The sequence below is a fragment of the Phyllostomus hastatus genome, unplaced genomic scaffold (assembly GCF_019186645.2).
Source record: "Phyllostomus hastatus isolate PE091 unplaced genomic scaffold, TTU_PhHast_1.1 phas_contig_90, whole genome shotgun sequence".
NCBI classification, from domain to species: domain Eukaryota; kingdom Metazoa; phylum Chordata; class Mammalia; order Chiroptera; family Phyllostomidae; genus Phyllostomus; species Phyllostomus hastatus.
In genome coordinates, this window is record NW_025333984.1 from 13,293,051 (window position 1) to 13,308,896 (window position 15,846).

The 15,846-nt window shown below is 40.3% G+C and overlaps 1 pseudogene; it reads left to right on the plus strand.

Annotated features, from left to right (window-relative positions):
- The first annotated feature begins 7,830 nt into the window (after nt 1-7,830).
- On the plus strand, nt 7,831-8,367 carry LOC123827766 (annotated as a pseudogene).
- The last annotated feature ends 7,479 nt before the right edge of the window (nt 8,368-15,846 follow it).

Genomic DNA, 15,846 nt, shown 5'->3' on the forward strand with positions numbered 1-15,846 from the left:
AGAGCCAGAAGGGTATTTCATGAACATTCACACACTTGGGAGCCAGAGCTTCTTCAGCTTCACATAGGTTTCTGGAGGTTAGAGACACAAAGAACATGCCCTCACCTATGAATGTTATAAAAACCAAATCAAGAAACAGATATGAACATTGCTGCAGGTTATAGCATACTAATCACATTCTCAAAGAAAACCAGTGTTTCCAGAATATAATCTATCTTATGTTCTAAAAGTATCACTATTCTCAACTGAAGACCTGGTATTATGGGAGAAAGGAGGTTAAGCAGAATACAGAAAGGAGAAAAAGAATGTTTCATCATGCTGGCCTCTATATAGTGTCAACCAATTGGTAGCAGCCATCCAGAGTCCAACACCTGTGAACTTAAATGCAATTACAGAAATTTTCCTCTAAAAGATTAAGGAACATAGCCAATTTCATATTTGTTTAAAATAGCACACACAATATACACACATATACATACATGTATAATGTGAAACTGGATCAATATGTGGAAATAGCTATATTAATGTTAAAAATGGTTATTGCTTGATGGTAGGACAATGACAATTTTTGTTTGCTAGGTTTTCAAATTTTCTATTATGTAAATAAAAGTTTTCAATCACAAAGGAGCCTCCAGAAATTCATTTCCCTTTGGAGTATTTGTCCATTCTTTTTCTACATCCCTAAACTCAAGTAAGGAGCTTGTTTTGGGCCAAGACTTCCCATCTCACTTTGCATCTAGATTTTCTTGCACTTATTGCAAGACAAGTGTCTGGAAAAAAATTATTCACACTCTATACTATAGACAATCCCAATCCCTTCTCATGAGGTCTGGGTTTCCCCTCTTTCTGGGATTCAAAAGCTTTCTTACCTTTTGGTAGACAGGGCACCTATCCCTCAGGTTTCTGCTTCTTGAGGTTGGGTTTTCTTGACTCTGGCTGTGCCCTGAGGGGTTTATGAAGTAGGGCCCCACGGGACCTTCCTCTTGGCCTTGGCTCCACTGGTAGCACTGCAGGGCTACTCCCTCTTGGGACCCAACTGCAGGGCATGTGCCAGATGGATAGAACACCCCAGTAGGCATCTGGGGATCTGGAAACCCTGGCACGTAAAGCACACCCGTTGCTGAGGCCGTCTGGGTCGCCCTCTGGGTCACCTTCTGGGAACCTGCATCCAACCGACGTCGCCACCTTTTGGGCAGCACCTGGTTCCGCTCCTGCACATTCGGAGGCCACGTAGCATGACTGAAGCGCTTGGCCTGAGACTCCATCTGGAGCCGCCTTTCGGCCTGGAGCAGCTGCCAGCGCACCACTTCGCGCTGGTCCAGCGTCTGCTGGAGGTTTTCCCGCGCGCGACGCAACTGCAAGACCAGCAAATCACGCTCCTTGCGCAGCCACTGCAGCTGGAAAGCCAGAGACCTGGAGGCGGTCTCCTGCTCCAGAACCTGCTCCTGCAGTCGGCGGACCCTGCGCCCGCGCTGCTCTCGCTGCCTTGCGGCCACACGCACACCCAAAGCCAGCGCACTCCAGGCGCATGCCCTCTTGAGGGTGAACGGCACCTGAGGGTCAGTCAGGATGGCCTGAAGCCGGTCTTCTATCTCGTCCCAGGGCCGTTCGCGGAAGGCCAAATAGAAGTCCGGGCCGCCGCCATTACTGAGCACCTCTTCATTAATGAACAGGAGTACGTCGCTGTAGCGGAAACCACTTTTAGCGTCCCCTAAGGCCAGGGCCATGGCTGACGCGGCCTAGTCAGCAGACTCCCCGCCTGTGCTGTAATAAGCGGTGGCCACCTACCGATAGGCCCCTCACCTCCTTGCTCAGTCCCACTTCAATTCTTGCCCAGTCCTGGCCTCCTCAGACTCCTCACTTTTTCACCCACTCGCTCTCCTAACAAAGAGTGAAGCCAATTCGCTTACCACAGGAACATCTGCTAGAAGGGACGGGGTAGCACGTCACAGATATGAGCTCTGAGTTGTGCCGCGAGGTGCGTTGGGACCCACCAGCATTGGCAGTACGCCCCCTGCTTGGCGGGAGCGTTGGCGCTCACTGAGCTCTGCCTGGGACCTGTGTTTCTTAATATAACGCCTCCTACAGGGTCGGCTGGCTGGGAGGATTCACAGAGCATTTCATGAGCCAGAAATGATTCTTTGTTTCCAAGAGTTTCTGATAGACAATACCTAGACAAGCGGAATGAATTTCTAACCTGGGAGATGGATGAGTGAGTGGGTGCAAGGAGGACTCTTTTTGGTTCAGCTTCCTCTTCCATAACTCTCAGTTGCTATATCAAACTTTCCATACAGTCTCAAGATACCTTCACGCTTCCCTTCTCATCCTAAGTAGATAAATTTGGAGTTCCTCTCAATTAAGAAAATCCAGCCCTGGCTGGTGTGGCTCAATGAATTCAGTGCCAGCCTGCAAACCGAAAGGTTGCTGGTTTGATTCCTGGTCAAGGAATGTGCCTGGGTTGCAAGCCAGGTCACCAGTTGGGGGCGTGTAAGAGGCAAATCATGTTTCTCTACCTCCCTTTCTCCCTTCCTTCCTCTTTCTCTAAAAATAAATAAAATCTTTAAAATATATATATATTTTATATGTATATATAAAAGAAAATCCAGCGATTGAGCCATAAAGTCCTTGAGATTTCTTTGCTAAACCCTATCTTCATGCTCTAGATCCCAGTCCCTCCTGTTCCTTTGCCTCAAGGACTTCAATACAGCTATTTCCCCTGTATTTCCAGCACCTCCCCCCTTTCCGGTGCTAGTGCGTACTTTTTCCCCATATAGTAAAACTGTTCAAGTTCCCTCTGATCTTAGAATAATTTCCTCCCTCTACTCTATGTCTGGCCTTTCTCTCTTCTTGTTAGAAAGTAGTCTATACTATGTCCACTTCATTATGTTTCACTATTTAAGCTGTTGCACTTTGGGTTTTGCCCCCAAATAAATTTAATGAAAATTCTCTGATAAGGTCACCAGAAGTCTCTACCCCAGTACAAAAGCTACTGGATACTTTGAAAGTCAGTTTTCATGGGATTTTTCAATAGGGTTTGATTCTGTTGACCATTCCATCTTTGACACTCCACCCTATCTTGGTTTCTGTGACATCACATTCTACTGATGTTTCTCCTATCGCTCTGCCTTATTTTGCTCAGTTTCTTTGAATTGCTTGTTCTTCTGCCCTAGGCCCCAAAGTTGGTGTTTCCCCAGTTTTGTCCTTAGACCTCTTCTTTTTTTCATTCTATATACTCTTCTTGGATAAGCTTATTCACTTCCATAATTTTAAATACTACCTCTATCACAACTGTGTGTTTCCAACTTAGACTCTCTTTCTAAAATTTTATTTTTCAGTTACAGTTTACATTCAATATTATTTTGTGTTAGTTGCAGGTGTACAGCATAGTGCTTAGACAATCATGTACTTTACAAAATGCTCCCCCATTGTTTCCAATACCCTCTGGGCACCATACATATTTATTACAATGTTATTGACTGTATTCCCTATGCTGTACTTTACACCCCCATGACTATTTTGTGACTACCAATTTGTATTTCTCAATTCCTTCACCTCTTTCACCCAGAGCCTCAAAACCCCTTCCCTCTGTTAATCACCAGTCCAGTCTCAGTGTCTATGAGTCTTTTTCTATTTTGTTTGTTTATGTTTGTTCTTTAGATTCACATATAAGTGAAATCATACGGTACTTGTCTTTCTCTGACTGACTTATTTGACTGAGCATAATATAGTCTAGGTCCCCCATGCTGTGGCAAATGGTAAGATTTCATTGTGTTTCATCACTCAGCAATATTCCATTGTGTAAATGTACCACCACTTTTTTTTATCCACTCATCTGTTGTTGGGCACTTGGGTCGCTTCCATGTCTTGGCTACTGTAAATAATGCTGCAGTGAATATGGGGGGAGCATATATTCTTCTTATTTAGTGTTTTGGGTTTCTTCAGATACCCAGAAGTGCAATTGCTGGGTAATAAGACAGTTCCATTCTTAATTTTTTTGCAGTGGCCACACTAGTCTGCATTCCTACCAACAGTGCAGGAGGGTTTGCTTTTCTCCACATCCTTGCCAACACTTTTCATTTGTTGATTTATTGATGATAGCCATTCTGCCAGATGTGAGGTGATATCTCATGGTTGCATTAATTTGCATTTCTCTGATGATTAGTGACATTGAGCATCTTCCCATATGTCTATTGGCCATCTGCATGTCCTCTTTGGAGAAGTGTCTATTCATGTCTTCTGCCCATTTTTCATTGGATTGTTTGGGAAGGTTGGTGTAGAGTTGTATGAGTTCTTTATAAATTTTGGATATTAAGCTCTTATCAATGTATCATTGGCAAATATCTTCTCACATTCAGTAGGTTCTTTTCATTTTGTTGGGGTATTTTGCTGTGCAAAAGCTTATTTTGATGTAGTCCTATTTATTTATTTTATTTCTGTTTCCCTTGCCTGAGGAGATATATCAGAAACAAATATTGCTAAGAGAAATGTCTGAGATTTTACTGCTTATGTTTTCTCCTAGGAGTTTTATGGTTTCAAGTCTTACACTGAATTCCTTTTTAAAAAAATTATAAAGATTTTATTTGTTTATTTTCAGAAAGAGGGGAATGGAGGGAGAAAGAGAAGGAGAGAAACACCAATGTGTGGTTGCTTCTTGAACACCCCCTACTGGGGACCTGGCCCGCAACCCAGGCTGCCTTGACCGGAAATCGAACCAGTGACTTTTCCGCTCACAGGCCTGCATTCAATCCACTGAGCCACACCAGCCAGGGCTAAGCCTTTAATCCATTTGGAGCTTATTCTTGTGTATGGTGTAAGAAGCAGTCTAGTTTGTACAGGGGATTAAGTGTATAAATAGGGATAACAGTTTGGAAGTTGTTGCAGTTGATGCAACAAGAAATAGTCATCATGATTTGACTTCGTCTAAAGCAGTGTTAGTGGATATGGACACATGGAGAGAAATTGAGAATATATTTGGGGAGTAAAATTGACAGGTATTTAGGTTGTTTGTATGGGGGTTGCAAAAATTGAGAGAAAGAAAGGAGACAAGAATGACTCCTAGTGTTTAGGTTTGAACAATAAGTGGGTGGATGGTGGTACCATTTCTGAGATAGAGAAGAAAGCAAAAAGCAAGAGTACTGTATCAGGGATGTGGTTTGTGATCTCTTCTAGTAATCTGGTCTGGAGGACAAGGGAGAAATTGAGTTGAAAATGTAAACTTGGAAATCAGTAGTGAATTGATGGTGTTTAACAATCAGGGACTTCAATGTGATCCCCTGGAAAGAGAGATGAGTAGAAAACAGAGGACTGAGTGCTAAGGCAATACACTTTACAGAAGCACAAGAGTGTAGTTAGTTATTGAAGGACAAAAATTATTCCATGCTAATTCCTATTAACCTATATACCATTTCAGCCACAGAAAAATATGAAAAGCTCCCCAGATCATTTTGTATAGCCATTAAAATATAATACTCAGCCCTGGCAGCTGTGGCTCAGTGGATTGAGCTCTGGCCTGTGAACCAAAGGGTTGGTGGTTCAATTCCCAGTCAGGACACATGCATGGGTTGCAGGCTAGGTCCCCAACAAAGGACACATGAGAGACAACCACACATTGATGTCTCTCTCCCTCACTTTTTTCCTCCCTTCTCTCTAAATAAATAAAATCTTTAAAAAATATATAATATTCAATGAGAAGAAGATATTACTAAAAGGAATGCTATTTACAAATACAGCTGCAAAGAGGTTATACTAACATTTCTATGTTACTTTTGGTTAAAATCCAAGAGCAATTTTTTGTTGTGAGATTCCTGCATTATACACTAAGAATTATAATAACTTTTAAGTATATATCGCAAAAAGTTAAAGATGCATATCATAAGTTAAAGTTATATATTCCACACCACAGGAAAAGATGGACAGCTCTTCAGTTCATTTTGTGAAGCCAGTACAATTTTAATAGTCATCAGGAAAAAAAGTGTTCAAAATAATATAGTATACAATATACTCACCCTTATGCAAAACTTCTACATAAAATATCTGAAAAAGGACTGTATCAACATTCTTGTGGCAGATGTGAGTTGGTTAATAGCTAACAGCAAATCTTACTTTCTTCCTTACTAACAGAACCTCTAACATTGCTTATACAGTGATATGTCAGTAGTGATTGGTCTCAGCCAATCTTGTTTTCCTTTGTCAATTATTGGTTTAGGGGTGGACATATAAACCACTGCTGGTCAATAAGACATATCAGGGAACTTGCTGGGGGTTACCAGGAAGGATTTTCCTTTGTAAGAGTTAGAGGACCAATGAAGTGAACACCTTCCACCACAGGCCCTCATCCTGGCAATTCTGGAATGAGGATGTGTTGTTTAGAGCTGCAATAGTTACTTTGAGACCATGAGGAGAACATGGTAGACATCTGTTGTGACCATTATGCAGAAACAGGGTGAACCTTCACCCCAAATTTAGTTCACATGTCAAGACTGATCATACCACATACACACTAAGGAGGTGTGAAACTATTTATTACTTACATAATGGGCTTCCTGGGGATAGCAGCCAGGCCTCCCAGCTTGGTCCAAAAATGGCTTGAGAAACCATAGAAAGGAGGCTGGCTTGGGATTTTAATTGTGGTTATGGTTGGGGCTGGGGTGACAGTTTCTGTGTATGGACAGGCTTATGTGGTTGGTAACCCTTCCTGGCACCAAAGCATGAAGTACTCAGGCTTTCTTATTAGCTTGCCCAAATGTGGGAGCACAGGAGAGAGTGAAGGTTGAAGAGACATTTTTCCAAAGATGGTGTACAAATGGCTAACAGGTATGTGAAAAGATGTTCAACATTACTAATCATCAGAAAATGCAAATCAAACTCACAACAAGCTATCTATTCATTCAAGTTAGCATGGCTACTGTCACACACAAAACAAAAACAAAAACAAAAAAACAACAGAAAATAGCAAGTGATTGAAAGCTTGTGCAGAAATTGAAATCCTTGTTCACTGTTGGTAGGATTGTAAAATGGTGCCACTGCTATGGAACACAGTATTGAGATTCTTCAACAAATTAAAAATAGAACAACCATGTGATCCAGCAGTCCCACTTCTGGTTATATATGCAGATGAACTGAAAGCAGAATCTCCAAGAGATTTGTACACCCATGCTTACAGCAGTACCATTCAAAATATCCAAGAGGTAGATGCAACCCAAATATCTGTTGGTGAATGAATGGATAAACAAAATGTGGTATATACATACAATCAAATACTATTTAGCTTAAAAAATGAAAGAAATCCTGTTACATGGTACTACATGGATGAACTTTGAGGACATTATGTTAAGTGAAATAAGTCAGACACAAAAAGGCAAGACATACTGTATGATTCCATTTACATGAGATATTTAAATTCATAGAAACAGAAGTAGAATGGTTTTGTCAGGGGCTAAGGAGATGGGGGAAGTAGAGTTGCTTAATGGGTATAAAGTTTCAGATTTGCAAGATGGAAAAGTTCTGAAGATTTGTTTCACAGCAATGTGAAAATATTGAACATTACTGAACTATACACTTAAAATGGTTAAGATGTTAAATTTTATGTTATGTGTATTTTCCTATAATAAAAACTATCTTAAAGAAATAATCAGAAGTATGTAAAGAGATTTTTTGCACAAGAATGTTCATTGCTATATGATTTGTAATATCAATGAAAAATAGGTAACAACTTTAATGCACAATTTGCAATTGATTAAATAAACTTTGATGCATCCACACTCTGAATAGAACATAATACTATTCAGTTTCTAAAAATCATGCACGAGCTCTCTCCTCCTGCCATCCAAGATGCTAAAGAGAAAGAAGGCTAATGGAAAAAAGGAGACACTAGCCCCTGCTGTCATGAAGAAGCAGGAGGCCAAGAAGGCGGTGAATCCTGTTTTTGAGAAAAGTCCTAAGAATTTTGTCATCACACAAGATATCCAGCCCAAAAGGGACCTCACCCACTTTGTTAAATGGCCCTGCTACATTCAACTGCAGAGGCAATGGGCCATTCTCTATAAGCATCTGAAAGTGCCTGTTGCCATTAACCAGTTCATCTAGACCTTGGGTACCAAACAACTATGCAGCTGCTCAAGCTGGCTCACAAGTACTGACCAGAGGCAAAGCAAGAGAAGAAGCAGAGATTGATGGCCTAGGGAAAAGAAAAAAGATGCCAGCAAAGGGGATGTCCCCACCAAGAGACCACCTGACCTTTGAGCAGGAGTTAACACTGTCACCACCCTGGTGGAGAACAAGAAGGCCCAGCTGGTAGTGGTTGCACACAATGCGGATCCCATCCATCTGGTTATCTTACTGCCGTCCCTGTGTGGAAGATGGGGGTAAAACTCCTCATTGCAGTTTTAATTTGCATCTCTCTGATTGCTAGTGATGTTGAGCATTTTTTTCATATGTCTATGGGCTCTCTGTATGTCCTCCTTGGAGAAGTGTCTATTTGGGTTCATTGCCTGTTTTGTAATAGGATTATTTGTCTTGTTATTGAATCATATGAGTTCTTTATATATTTTGGAAATTAAACCCTTGTTCAGTATATCATTGGTAAATATGTTCTACCATACAGTCAGTTCCCTTTTCATTTTGCTGTTTTCTTTAGCTGTGCAGAAGCTTTTTAATTTGATGTAGTCCCATTTGTTTATTTTCCCCTTTATTTCCTTGCCCTAGGAGATACATCAGCAAAAATATTGCTACACAAGATATCTGAAATTTTACTGCCATTTTATTGTTCATAGTTTTTATCTTATTTTTCTTAAATAAGTCCCTTCAACATTTCATATAATAGTGGTTTGGTGATGATGAACTCCTTTAGTGATTTCTCGTCCCAGAGGCTGCTCATACTATCCTTGGGTTTTTTTAAATATTTTGCTTTCTTTTTGTTGTTCCGATCAGTTGTTTTTTGCTTCCTTATATTCCAAATCATTGATTAGATTCTCGGCTTCATCCACTCTACTGTTGTTTCCCTGTAAATTGTTCTTTATTTCAATTAGTGAATCCTTCATTTCTGACTGTATCCTTTTTATGCTGCTGAGGTTCTCACTAAGTTCCTTGAGTATCCTTATAATCAATGTTTTGAACTCTGCATCTGATAGATTGTTTATCTCCCCTTTGTTTAGTTCTTTCCCTGGAGTTTTGATCTGCCCTTTCATTTGGGCCATATTTCTTTGTCTCCTCATTTTAGCAACCTCACTGTGTTTGTTTTATTATTAGGTAGGGCTGCTATGACTCTGTGTCTTGGTAGCGTGGCCTAATATAGTAGGTGCCCTGTAGGGTTCAGTGGCACAGTCTCCCCATCACCCAAGCTGGGTACCTGAGGTGCATCCTTTGTGTGGGCTGAGTAGACCCTCCTCTTGTAGTTGAGCCTTGATTACTGTTGGCAGGTCAAGGAGAGGGATTTACCCAGGTCAGTCAGCTGTAAGGATTGGCTGTGACCACTGACCACCAACCTCCACCCTCTGTGGAGGATCATCTGTGCAGGGGCACAATGACAGTGCTCTGGTGTGGTCTGTAGCTGTCCACTGGGTGTGCTGGCCCTGGGGTTTCCCAGGTGGTGCAGGCCAAGGTCATCCCTCACCTGTGTTTTGCCTCAGGGCCATGCTGCCTGGGCTATAAAGCAATCTGAGATGGCTGCTACTTGAGCTGTACTAGGAGATTCCCAGGCAAAGCCAAGCTGTGAATCTAGGCTGGTTACTGCTAGTGCCAAGCCCAGGACCACTTATCAAGTGTTATATGTGGGCTGGGAACTCACTGAGGCTAGCTGTTGCTTGTTTGAAAGGATTTAGGAAGTTGTGAAGCAAAAGTCAAGACCAGCCATTCATATAGAAAAGCTACTGTGAACAGCTGTAAGTTGGGTGGGATGGAGCTTCAGAGGACCTCTAGGGCAGGGCAAGCAGTATTAGCCAGGTTGATGGAATCTCAGATATGGCACTCACCTGCCTACTCTGTGACTCTGCCTGCCTGTTTGGGAGTGAGCTGTCCCCAAGTTCTCACCTTGATCCCAGACACTTCAGTTCCTCACCATATCTTACTAGTGCCTTTCAAGCTGCTACCCCAGTGCTTGAGATCAGAGGGAGTGAGTCTGAGTAAGCTTGTGTGTGGGTTCTTTAAGAGGAACAGCTTGGGACTCCAGAAGCTTCTTGCACCAACTCAATCCCTGCTGGTATTTGCAGCCAGAAGTTATGGGGACTTATCTTCCTGGCACTGAACCCTGGGCTGGGGAGCCTGGTGTGGGGCTGGGACTCCTCATTCCTGAGATAGCCCTCCTGAATTTTTATGCATCACAGGTGATTATGGCTTTAACCTATTCTGCCTCTCCATCCTGCCTACCAATCTGGATGGACGTGGTTTCTGTAATTCCATAGCTGTCAGACTTCTATTCATCTTGAGTTCTGACAGTTTTAAGTGATGATTCTCCTATAAATTAGTTGTAATTTTGATGTGGATGTGTGAGGAGGCCCGCTATTTTTATCTATGCTGCCACCTTGACCAGAAGTTTTAGCTTTTACATTTAGATTTTTATTCATTTGGGGTTAATTTTTGCATATAGCATGAGGTTGGTGTCCAAATTCTTTTCTTTTTTTCTTTGGCATGTGGATTGTCACAGCACTATTTGTTGAGGAGAGTATTCTTTCACTATCAAATGGATGTAGCTCCATTTTCAAAAATCAATGGGCCTTGGCCTTATGGGTTTATTTCTGGACTCTCAATTTAATTCCATTGATCTATTTGTCTGTCCTTATGACAGTTCCACACTGTTTTAATTACTCTAGCTTTGTAGCAAGTTTTAAAATTGCTGTATGAGCCTTCTAGATTTGTTCTTATTTTTTAAGATTATTTTGGCTTTTCTGGGTCCCTTACATTTCTATGTGAATTTTAATATTGCCTCGTCAATTTCTGAGTAAAAGAGGAAGTTGGATATTTTTAAAAGATTTTATTTATTTATTTTAGCGAGACAGGAAGGGAGGGAGATAGAGAGGGAGAGAACCATCAATGTGTGGTTGCCTCTCACACGCCCCCAACTGGGGACCTGGCCTGCAACCCAGGCCTGCGCCCTGACTGGGAATCTAACCAGCAACCTGAAGGGCATTCAGTCCACTGAACTATACCAGCCAGGGTGGAAAGTGGAATTTTGAAAGGATTGTATTGAAGTTGTAGTTTAATTTGGGAAGTATTGCCATTTTAGCAACATTAATCTTCTAATCCAGGCATCCCCAACCTCCAGGCTACCGACCAGCACTGGTCCAGGCTTTTTAGGAACTAGGCCTCACAGCAGGATGTGAGCTTGAATGTAATGCGCTTGAATCATCCAAGAACCATCCCCTACCCCCGATCCATGGAAAAATTGCCTTCCATGAAATCAGTGCCTGCTGCCAAAAGGGTTGGAGACTGCTGTTCTAGTCAATGAGCACAGATGTCTCTCCATTTATTTTGTACTTTAATTTACTTCAAAAATACTATGTAGGTTTTTTTGCACAAGTTTTGCATTTCTTTGTTAATCTTTTCCTGAGCATTTTATTATTTTATGCTATTGTAAATGTAATTGTTTTGTTATTTTGATTTTGGAATTGTTCACTGCCAGTATATGGAAAGACAACTGATTTTTGTATCCTGATCTTTTATCTTGCAACCTTATTTTTAGCTCTAGTACTGTTTTAGTGCATTCCTTGGGATTTCCTATGTACATCTCATCAGCTAGAGGATGAGGGGGGTGGGAAAGGATGTTATGCTCATCCTGCTTCTCATTTATGAACACGTTTGTTCCTGATGTAATCAAATACTTTTCTGATTCAAATTAATTGTTTTATTATGGCTGTATCATTCTGTTCTGGAAAGAAAATGTTTTATGTAAGCCAGACTTCTAATGCTGAATTTAATTATAGAATTTTCTTTGGTAAAGACAATATGGAATAAATTAAGGTGGCTTCTTTCTCTGACTCTCCACCTTCCTTTTCTTCCAAGCAAAAATAGTTGACAAAATGCTATGGTGGGGTGAAAGAACTCTTCTTTGGACATCTTAATGTTAAAATTGTGAAAAGATTTCAGTCTAAAAGTTCTGAGACAACCGTAAGTAAGTGTAGGATTTGACAGAACAGTTTTTGACAAAAATGTAGTAGTCATCTATTGTACTGCCTACTTCACATCTCTTCACCCTTTTTGGTAATATCTCTTCAGTTTTTCTCAGGAGGATTGTCTCTCCCTGACTGTCAATTCTGGCAGGTTCAGTGGTAGTGATATCACCTCAAGCTTTGGCAATGGGCATGTGACTCAAGCCTGGACAATTAGAAAAGTTTCTCCCTGTGGCCATGGAGATTGGTTCAGGGATGGGCACAGAATCCGATGCAAGTTAATGAGAAAGTCAGAATTTTTATTTGAACTATTAGGAAAGAGAAGTGATCTTTTCAAGTGGGCATTAGCCTTTAAAGATTTAGGTCTGGCAGTGATTGCCTTTGTGTGCAGTCTATCTTGACTTGTGGAGCCTGAGAATGAAGCCAACATAATGGAGAGCAGAATTGAGAGATGGAGAGAGATTGGTTCCTGATGACATCTTTGAGTTTCTGGACCTCACTATGGCTGAAGCCAAAGTACACTTGGACTTTTCAGTTATGTAATTCAGGAAATGTCCTTTTATCTTTAAGTCAATTTGAGTTTTTTCAATTTATTTGTTTGTTTTGTCACTTGCAAACAAAAGAGTTCTAAATGGTATACCCAAGGATACAAGATTAAGAAAATATGAAGGAGGATTGAAAAGGGAATGAATATTAAAGATTAGAGAAAAGAGTCTCTATAATGGGAAAGCCTTATGCCATGACCCCATAGCCACAGAGAAGAGTATGCATGAAGATAAAATTGCCCAGTCACTGGAGCTGGTTCAGCAGATGTGTCCAGCAATGTACCAGACCCCAAGGAGTCTGCCCACAGAACCTCCACTTGGTGGCTGTGTCAGAGATCACCTGTTTGCCCCTCTAAATGCACTCTCTACCCTTCTCCACTCTGCTTTCTTCCTTGAGTGGCTGACCTATATGGACATCAGTGATCTTCCTTGCCTCTGGCTTTTGGTTGGGTTTGGTGAATTTACCATCAGGAGATCAGAGGGAAGGAGAAAAATTAAATCAAGGGATTTATTCTCATGTTTCCCTCACTGCAAGGTCACCTTGGAGTACTTTAGTCCTTCCACAAGGTCACCACTCCTTTCAAGGTAGTCAACTGTACTAAAACTCAGTTTTTCAGGCTCTGGGAACCACTTCCTATCCCTGTCCCTTAGGGTCTAGGGAAAGTAAGAGTTGAGCTTATGCTAGCCTGGGTCATTGTGCTGTTCTTTGTGGTTCCCTACATCTATACATTTATAAGTAACCTATTTGTAAATAACCCCTCTTTCAATTTTTCCATTTTGTCAAGTGTATTGGGTTGGTCAAAAAGTCCATTTAGTTTTTTCCATAAAATAAAAGACACACTTTTCATTTTCACCAATAACTTTATTGACTTGGATATTTTGAGTGTGTTGGCCATCTCCCATGTGGTATAATGTTGGTTGTTTTCAATTAATGTCTCCATTTGATTGATCACTATCAACTTCAACTGGTCTACTGGACTGTGGAGCTTTGTCTAGCTAGAAATCTCCAGCAGAAAACTTTGCAAACCACTTTTGACATGTTTGATTGGTCATGGCACCTTCTCCATACACTGTACAAATTTTTTTTTGCATTTCAGTTGCATTTTTCCCTTTCATGAAATAATAAAACATAATATGCCAAAAATGTTGCATATTTTCTTTCATCTTCAATATTAAAATGTATACTGAAAAATTCACCAATTTTGATAATTTTTAAATGCACATGATATGACAGCTGTCACAATATAATCTAGCAAAATTGTTTTGAATGAAGTTAAAGACAACTGAGCACCACTAGAGCCACCTTACAGAAAAAAAAACAAAAGAACTTTTTGGCCAACCTAATACATTTTTTTGGTTGGAGCGCTGACTGATGCTATGCCCACACAGGGGTCTGCAAGGAAGTACATCCTGAAGATTAAGCTGCTAGATTGAGAGCCTATCACATCCTTCTTAAACCATTTGGATCCCCCTGTCAGCATTTCTTCCCTCTTACCCTGAAACTAAAGAACTTTGTGAAATAGGCAGGACTATTCAGCCTTTCAACTTCTTTTTCCTTGACATTTGCCTTCATCTGTCCTATTCCTCCCCCACTTCTCAACACACACACACACACACACACACACACACACACACACCCTCTATTTTCTGCCTGGATAAAGTCATAGAGTAAATCACACTTCTGTATGATTTGGTTAAATTACTTTATCATGTTTGAATATTTTAAGAGGAAGTCAGTAAGGAAAATGATTCTAACAAAGAACCTAGATGGGGGAAATATATTTGGGATCATGGACCTCCTCCCAGTCAAACCATATCAGCCTACTAGACCTTAGGCCAGGGCAGCTTCCAAGGAAAGAAGGCATTTGTACTGTAGCCTTATCTCTGAGTAAAACAAGGGTTTGGAAAAATTTCTGTCATTAATTGTAGTTACCACTAGAGATTAGCTTTGGGAGACAGTTTGTGGCCAGATGTGCACTAAAGTCACTTAGCCAATCTTTCATCAAACAATTGAAGTTTCTTTTAGATTTTGTTTTCTTCTCCCAACTTCAAACTTTCTCTTAGTATTCCTCTCCTACACAAATACATAGAATGACTTATACCTGGACTCAACCTTGATTAAAGAAAGGAAGTTTACTCTGCCAAAGTAGTCTTCTGAAAAACCAGAGCATTGAGACTGTAAAAGGAATAATGCTCATAATGAAACAACATTTAAATTTCATTCTCTTGTGGCTAAACCCCAAGGGTTGAAAAAAGGTCTGGGGGATTAGAAAAAGTCTTAAATTAATACACTGTCAGTTGTCAAGTTTTCCACCCATATAGCTGCTCAATATTACTGTGGGAAAATCAGTGGTACAGTCTAGAAAGAGAAAATCATACGTTTCTTTTTTATATCCATTTATTGTTGTCAACAAGTCACCAAGACAACACTAATGTTTTCTTCATGAGATTTGCAGCAACTAAATGCCTAAGAAAGATTAATTTAGGATAATGATTTCAGAGGGGTGAGGGGTGAAAAGTAGTAAGTTTAAGCATGGACAAAACCATGAGGGCATCTTGAAGTGGTATTTCTCATTAACAATCAAGTAAAACCAAGTGCATTGCAACAAATTGTATACAAATCAAATACTGGTACAGCACTGTATGGGGGACTATTTAAATTAATCCACCAGAAGTTACTGAACTGTTAGAATTCAATTTTAGTGATTATATTATAATATCCAGTTCTATAAAATAAAGGTATTTGTTCATGTCCCAGCTGACAACCCAAAGTATCCTAGTACTTTTCAATACTTCTTTGAAACTGTGAAAATGATGGATTCCGTTGAATGAGAAACACTGTATGGCAAAAGATTCATAATTCCTTGTCTGTTTAATAGTTAACATATTTAACAGGATAATATATTATTATGTATAAAGTATAGCACCAATAGTTGAATTACTGTGAAATATTAACTATTATAACTCAAATTTGACATATGTTTCAAAATGTTTGGGATATCATTCATTGATTTTTAAAAAGATGGTACTTCCTGGTAAGCAGCAGCTCAGAGTAGAAAGAGCACTGGACCTGGAGTCAGATGCAATGCAGGTTGTTTTCACTAAATGCTCTCTAATATCCTTTCCAGATTTAATGTTATTATATTTTACTACTGAATCTTGAGAATTTATCTGAGGTGATTTTTAAATGGTTTTCAAGT